At 45.4% G+C, this 7510-nt stretch overlaps 1 pseudogene; it reads left to right on the forward strand.

Annotated features, from left to right (window-relative positions):
- The first annotated feature begins 6651 nt into the window (after positions 1-6651).
- Positions 6652-6756, forward strand: LOC118975241 (uncharacterized; annotated as a pseudogene).
- Positions 6757-7510: the final 754 nt, after the last annotated feature.

The raw sequence follows: 7510 nt of genomic DNA on the forward strand, positions 1-7510 counted from the left end.
AAGCACTCAAGGTTAATAGTAAAGCTGAGGCAGGCAGCCAGTCCAAGCCCCTCCCCATACGTGTATGTGCCATGGACACTAATTGTCCTCTGTACCTACCCCATGTGGCAGGACACCCATGAGGACATGTTGTGCCAAGCCCCCTCAAGGTGCTGAGCTTCAATTCACACTGCAGTCCCTTCCTCTGAGTGCATCTCTAGGGGACAGGAATCAGGCTATTTTTGAAATGGTAGGTACAAGAAACAGGCAGGCACAGGACATCAAGAAATCCTTTGACTTTCAAAGAGAATCATTCCAAATTGGTCTGTTTTCATATGGATCACTCTTTTCCTATCCCCACTCTTTCCTTGGAAAATACCCCTGATCATTTATCTCAACCAGATTTAGTTTCAGCGCATGTTTCCTGAGGTTCAGACATGAAAATGTACAAGCAAACCCACACTGACTGGGGGTGAACCAATTAAACAGCAGCGGCAGAGCTAATGTTATGAGTGGTGGTTTTCAGTGAGGGTTCTTCCCTGCTAAAACCTCTGTCTCCTCCAAATATTGGTTCTCCTGGGGATCATGCAACCCAAGTAACCCCACTAGAAACATACAACTGCTGTGCCTCAAGGTTAATACTTTGATAAAACTACAAAGGCCAAGGACTCTTGATCCCTGGCCACAGGGCTCCTGAGGAGATAATCCAAGGGCACCCAGATACACCATGGAACACCAGCCCACAGAGCAGATCCCACAGCAGAGTGTAGCAGTCAGCCCAGAGCCACTCCCCTGCCTGAGGAGGGAAGAAGGCTGTCCCATCTTTTGCTTGTCTCCTTAAACATACAGGAAATGTCACTGAATAACATTCTCATCACAGAGTATGGCTCACTGGTCCTCAATAATTCTTCCTGTGTTCATAAAGCTCAAGGTAAGAAACTATAGGGGTTGTCACCTAAACATTCCTGAAACTTGTATTCTCTACCTAAAAATTATAATCCAGATTTCTGGAGTCCTGAGTAGGTAAAACCCAGTAAACAGATTCAACTCCTCTCTTTTAAAATTCACCACTATTGCTATTTCAGACAAGAAGCAGGGAGGTTAAGAGCCTGGGACCTGAAGTCAAACTGCATATTACAATTTCATCATTTCCTGGCTGTGTGAACTTCTCCAAGTGAGTTAACTTCTCTGAATTTCTTTCCTCACATATAAAAAGGATTAATAATTGGAGTGTCTGAAAGCCCTTAGAACAGTGCTTCTTCACAGAAATACAAGTTATATATTATGAAAGATTCCCATCTGACATACGTCTATTTTAAACGCCCTTCAATGAGCATACACAACCATTTTATAGTAAAAAGTTATCCTAAAAATAACCTTCAATTAAATTAATATTGTTTCAGCCTAAGAACATTCTAAACACTAGACAGAGTGGTTTTGAGTGAGCAGAGTTCCATTTCTGATATGAGTACAGAACACACAAAAATGCTCACAGTCCCTTTTCAGCAATGACTCTGGCTGTTCCCTCTCCACTGTGGATGAAGACCTAGAACCCCACAGTGAACGAGAGGTGCCAGTCCTGCTACCTTACCACACCAGGCCCAGACTTTCTCTGGGTTGCTCACACCTCTGTCTTTGAGATGCCTCCCCCAACACAACCAAGTTCTGACCTCACAACTGGGCCACAGGACCCAAGTTCTGACCTGACCACCAACAAGCTGTGTGCCCTGGAACCAACTGTACAAACTCTCTGCCTCAGATTTCCCATCCCAAATTAGAGAAAACAGGAACCGTCTGGCACAGGGGTACTGTGAACATTGAACATACCTGGCACCATGCTGCAAACCTGGGCTGCACTCAGCAAGCCTCGAATTCCCTCCCCTCCCTGCCCACAGTTCTTCAGTTTTCTTTATAGTCCCTTGGTGAACAGCACAAATATTCTTCCATGATGACACCTCTGGTGATAATTTCCAACCCTTCATTTTCAGCCCTGACTTCTCTCCCCTACTTTAGGCCCAGAGTTCTGATGACCCACTGACCCATATAATATCCGCTGAAAACCCAAACTTACTCTGTTACAAAACCAAGGAAACATCACCAGCAGAGGGAGGGACATGGCTTTGTAATAACAGCAGTGCTACAATTTTTCCAATTTCCAAATTTAAGACAAGCAGTACTTTCTTGCTTTCTTTATGGGTAAAAGGACTTGTTTAGGTCAATTAAACGCATTTTACTGAAGGTTTACAAAAAGGCTTATCCAGAAGTAAATAGGATGCTCCTGTCCTCAAGATGTACCTGCTCTTCTGGATGAAATAGACAAAAAAAATAAATTGTTTCAACACAGTGAGTGACAGATGCTCCAGGAAGCCTGTTCAAGGTTTGATACCGGCTCCAAGAAGGGCAACTGGCTCTGCCCAGAGGGGAGTCATCAGCAAGGGCTTGAACTGGGTCTGAGAGGATGCATAGGAGTCTGTCAGGGAGGTAGGTAAGGAGGCAAAGGCAGAGAGAGCAGCACAGACAAAGGTCCTGCAACCTGAACTACCACAGCACATTGAGGAAGCTGCACCTACATCCTAGGCCTGAACCCCAGGCTGAAGGGGAAGGCAATAAAATACATCGGGCAGATGGGCCTGGGAAGGTTGGACAGGGCCTTACATAGCAGTATAGTAAGAGGTTCTTCGTATTTTTGAGGCCACAGCCTTTGACAATTATCACCCTGGAATGCTATCAACCTTGTACCTCAAAACACACAGATTCACAATTTTGCATACAACTCTGCAGGCTTCCACCCCTGAACCCCATCAATGCCCCTAAGTATTTAAGAACCCCTGGTTAGAAACTCAGAAGCCCCAGGTAAGTGTCCTCAAGAAGAAAGCTGGTAAAATGATCTTATTACCCCTTTGCTCAGACCTTGCACTCTGTGGTTCAGACGGTCTGGCCCTGATGCACGGAGGCACACTTTCTCAATTTTATTTGCTCTTGTTCTCCCTGCTCTCTCTCACCTGCCTGCCCAGGCTGGTGAGACCTATGGCAAACTCTTACAGGAGGTGGGGAAGAGCCTTCAATAAGCCTGGTGTCACCTTGTGAGCGCCTTCTAGTTATCATTCACACAAGTGAACAGGCTAGCCCAGCCCAGTAGACACGCCATTCCTGTTCACATCTATCCCACCCCTCACTTTCTGCCACCAAACAGTTTTTTCACCTGTGGCAAAGTCACAGCCCCAGACCCACAGTAGCTCAATCATTTCAGAATGGCCTTCAGAAGGCGACCATGAGAAGGCCTTTCAGAGTCAAGCAGGTTCCAGCTGCTGATTCCCTCTAACTGGCTGCCTCCTTTCCCTAAAAGAGCTGTAGTACAACCTCCCAGCCCAATCTCCTTGTGCAAAAACCCACCATCTGGCCCCACAATGGAGGTGTTTGGTTATGTGTTTGGTGACTCTGTTCAGCTGGGGAAGCTGACATGGCTTTAAATATTTAAATACTTTAAACATGTTGGTGATGATAATAACTTTGCTGATGGAAACTTAAATTTAGCTCCAGAGCAAATGAGATTTCCTGAACCTAAAATACTTCCAATTAAGTCCTTGGCCAGCTTTCCTCAGAGCAGATGGCTGCATGGGGTGGCTGCATATCCTGGCAAGAGTACTAGTCCTGGAGTCCACTGGCACAGAGGGGCAAATAGTAATAATGCCCATTGTGCTATTAAAAGCAAATGAAATTGTGTTTGCAAAACTACTTCCTTTGGTGTCTTGTTATTAAGTAAATACAAATGTAAGGGATTACTACCATTGACAGTTAAAATGTCCTCAGCTCACCTACAGGGGTCTGGCCCTATGATTTGCTAGACGGCTTACCCAGAACCCCTTTAAGAGAGCAGGGACACAGGCCCAGCACTGTCCCACAAGCCTCCAGAAGCCACACAGACTTCCAGAAGCCACCAGCAAAGGGTCTGTACTCTCCTCCCAAAGCAAGGTGGTCTCTTTGAGGGCACCTTGCCCTAGGCAGAACGTTTCCTGTGCTACTTCCTACCCTAGGGAGCCCCGCCCTAGGGAGCCCTACCCAAGCTAGAGCCTGAGCTGAGTGCTTCCCACTTGTTCTGGCAGAGGCTCTGGCCTGGAGGATATACAAATAGCTTGTGGAGCAGGCAGTCAGCTCTGCTGTCCTTCCCTTGCACAGGATTCCCAAGCCCGAAGAGTGAGGAGAGTAGAAACCTCTAAGCTGGTCACAGGTACAGTGACGACGCTGGCCTCCTTTCTGACACCTACTTTGGGAGGATCCCAGGTCACCCTGGGGTACAGTCAGAGCCCTGGGCCCAGGCCTTGCACCAGCAGAGTCATCCTATACTGTAATTTGCCAATGGACTGCACTGACTTGCCAATAAAGAAATTCAACCCTTTTTTGTTTGCTGATATTCTCCTTGTATGGGGTGAGCTAGGGGGTGGACCAGGAGGGCTGTCAGTTTAAAGACCTCAGACCAGCAGCACAATGGGCCCCTCAGGAGGGGAAGGGGCCTGAGGCACCTGAGCAGCGAGGAAGCCAACAGCAACAGCTAATTCAATACACACAATTTCATTACTAACATGCCAATTGATTCTAATTTAGGAAGAAAGAAAAGAGACATCTTGGAATATAAAGCCCCAAGGAATGCTGGATGTGCTTGTGCACAAAAGTGGGCTTTTTATGATACAGACCTCATGGGGAGGAAATCGGACAGACATCAGCCTAATAGATATGGGTGGGGGTGGGGCCTAAGGTGGAGTGTTCTCACCAGCCATTTTCTACTTCCCTGACAAGCCTGTAATTAATTACTGGGCTCCATTCTTTCTTCCCAGGAGGAAATGCCATCACCAGTGACAGGCCCCTCTCCACTGGCCTGGTGCCCAACCTGTCTGGGAAAGCAGACCCATCCTGGAGACAGGCACATGCCTGGGAGGATGGAAGGCATTTCAGAGATGGGGAGTGATGTTGGATACCCAAGCTTCTTCATATCTCTGAAGAAAGACTTTTGCCTCCATTAGAATCCTGTGGTATATGAAAGTCTATAGGTGTAACATTGAAACATACTTTTGTTTATTAAGGCTAAATAAATAACACAAGGATTTTATTTAAATATTGGCCTTGGCCATAAATCATCAAGTTGCTCTGTGGTTTTCCTTGCTATATGACATACATAAATCTGTATCCCTGCCCTCCACCCTCGGTCCATCTTCTTAACAAGGAAAACGCATTCAGAGTATGTGTTTCAACCTGTAAACAGAAGAACACACATTTATACTGCAACAGATTCACTCATTCATTATTAAACATCGACTTTGTGCATGGCATGGGTCCAAAACTGAGACTAAATAGGAGAGGGCAGCCCCACAGTGTGATGAGGAAATTGCTTGCACACATCCACTCATAATGCATGCTGTGAGAAGTATGCTATGAGAAGTACACTAATAAAGGTGGGCACGAAGTGTCTAGAGACCAGAGAAGGAACATTAGCTCCTACTAGGGCTTTGGCAGAGCTTCCAGGAGGCATGTCACCTTCGCTCCCCGCACTGTGGGCTCCAGGTCAGACTCCCCCAGGCAGCATAGAAGCTGCTCTATTGAAATCCCAGAGATCTCATCTGTGCACACTAATCTGCCTTCTCCTCCTGCCCAGCAAAGAGCACTTGGCATCCCTACTAAGGACAGTGACTCTTTATCTGGAAGCTTGCTATGTGGCTATGGCCCTGCAGAGAATTTAGACATCTTCAGCCAGGAGCATCCCTTGACACCACAACCCACATTTCCTTTTGCTTTTCATTTTCTCTTTTCTAAAGAAACTGTCACCTGGGAAAGGTGATGGGACTATGGAAGAGAAAAGAAGGGGTTCTGCACATCCACTGGCACAGGGAAAAGAGGGAGAGACATTGACACTAACAAGTTTGTCTTTCTGTCCTGCAGCTACACTGCAGACCCTCAGAGGTAGGAAGCAGTCATTCTGAGTCTTTCCTCCCATCTTCCTGCAGCTGCCTGCCATTTTGTCAGCCCACTCCTGGATGCACTGGTTTTTATCAACATTTGTCAGCATGAGGCATCCAGCACTGGGCCTGGTGTGCTCCCTGAGCACGCTCTGCTGGGGTGCAGTGTGGGAACATGCCAATCTACTGCATATGTTGTCCCTTCCTCAGTTTGCATCTAGGCCACACAGAGACTGCAGTCATCCCACCTCCAGTCCTCTGACCTGAATGAGGACAAGTCAGGCCTCTGCATCCTGTGTTTATGGAATTGATTTTTTAAAAATCTAGATGAAAGACTTTTCATTTACTTATTGCTAATTCCATCTTGTTGTTTGGGCCTATTGTTCTACTGATTACACTCTATGCCAGTTATGTCATCCAGTGCAGTAGCTCCCAACCTTCCCAGCCTGGTATCAAGTGTTTAATTTGAAAATCTGTGTTCTCTCCCTTTATCTAAGTCATTGATAAATGCCACTCAGGATGGGTCCGAGGAGGATGTCTTGGTTCTAGAGACCTCAGGGAAGACAGTTAATATTTGTCACACAAATAAGCAACTGAATAAATAAATAGTCAAGTGTGACAGCTCTCTGGATCCACCTGACCCTTAATTAGTGCTCTGTGTCTGCACTTGAGGCTGGTAACAGCTTCTCATCTTATCTCTCAAGGCTTACTTTAAGGATGGCTGATTACTTCTCGGCCTTTTGGCTAAGATCAAGTGTAGTATCTGTTCTTATCAGGATAGCTGAAATGAAGAAACCCATGTCTAAGATACTCAGATGTGGTACGCTTTTGGGGAAAAAAGTAAAGGAGGTGAGTGTTTCTTAGCTTGTTCATGAACTGTTTCCCCAGAGCTATAAAACCATCTGCTTCATGCATTCTTTCAAAATGTTGGAGGAAAATGTTGTAACACTCATTGCTTTATAATGTTTTTAATCTCCTTTTCTCTTATTTGTAAAAACATCTGCCTGTCTTCAGATTTCTGGCACCTCTTACCTTTTCCACAATTTCTCACCCCTAAGAATGAATTTACGGTCATCTTTGTTTTTTCTAGTCTCCAAATGATCACTAGCTTTGGCATACCGGGGTATAAATGTAGGCCCGAGATGAGGAAAAGCCAATTAAGCTTGCTAATACTGCATGTGTATTCATGTCCACTACTGAAAATTAAAAGTTATGCCCACTAATTGCAGGGAGGTTATAGCATCACTGCTGTATCTTCACAACTGTTCATTATGTGTGAACAAGGTATAAATATGCATGGTGATTCAAATGTGAGCAAATGTGCATGGATATGTGTATCAAAAAATTCAACATATACTGAGTTTCTGCTGTAATAATAGTAAATGTGTTGTTTATATCACTCACTATGCTTAGATACTAAGTGCTTCATATATTACACTCATTTAATCCTCACTACAATCCTATGATGTAGTCACTATCATCCCCAGTTTACAGCAAACAGAAACACACAACTATAAGCAATAGAGCCAGAAATGGAGCAAAGCAGGCTGGCCCCAGAGTTCAGGATCTCTGCCACAGCTGAC

Source organism: Sturnira hondurensis, unplaced genomic scaffold, assembly GCF_014824575.4.
Source record: "Sturnira hondurensis isolate 20B ecotype Veracruz unplaced genomic scaffold, ASM1482457v3 Scaffold0020184, whole genome shotgun sequence".
In the NCBI taxonomy this organism is placed as follows: domain Eukaryota; kingdom Metazoa; phylum Chordata; class Mammalia; order Chiroptera; family Phyllostomidae; genus Sturnira; species Sturnira hondurensis.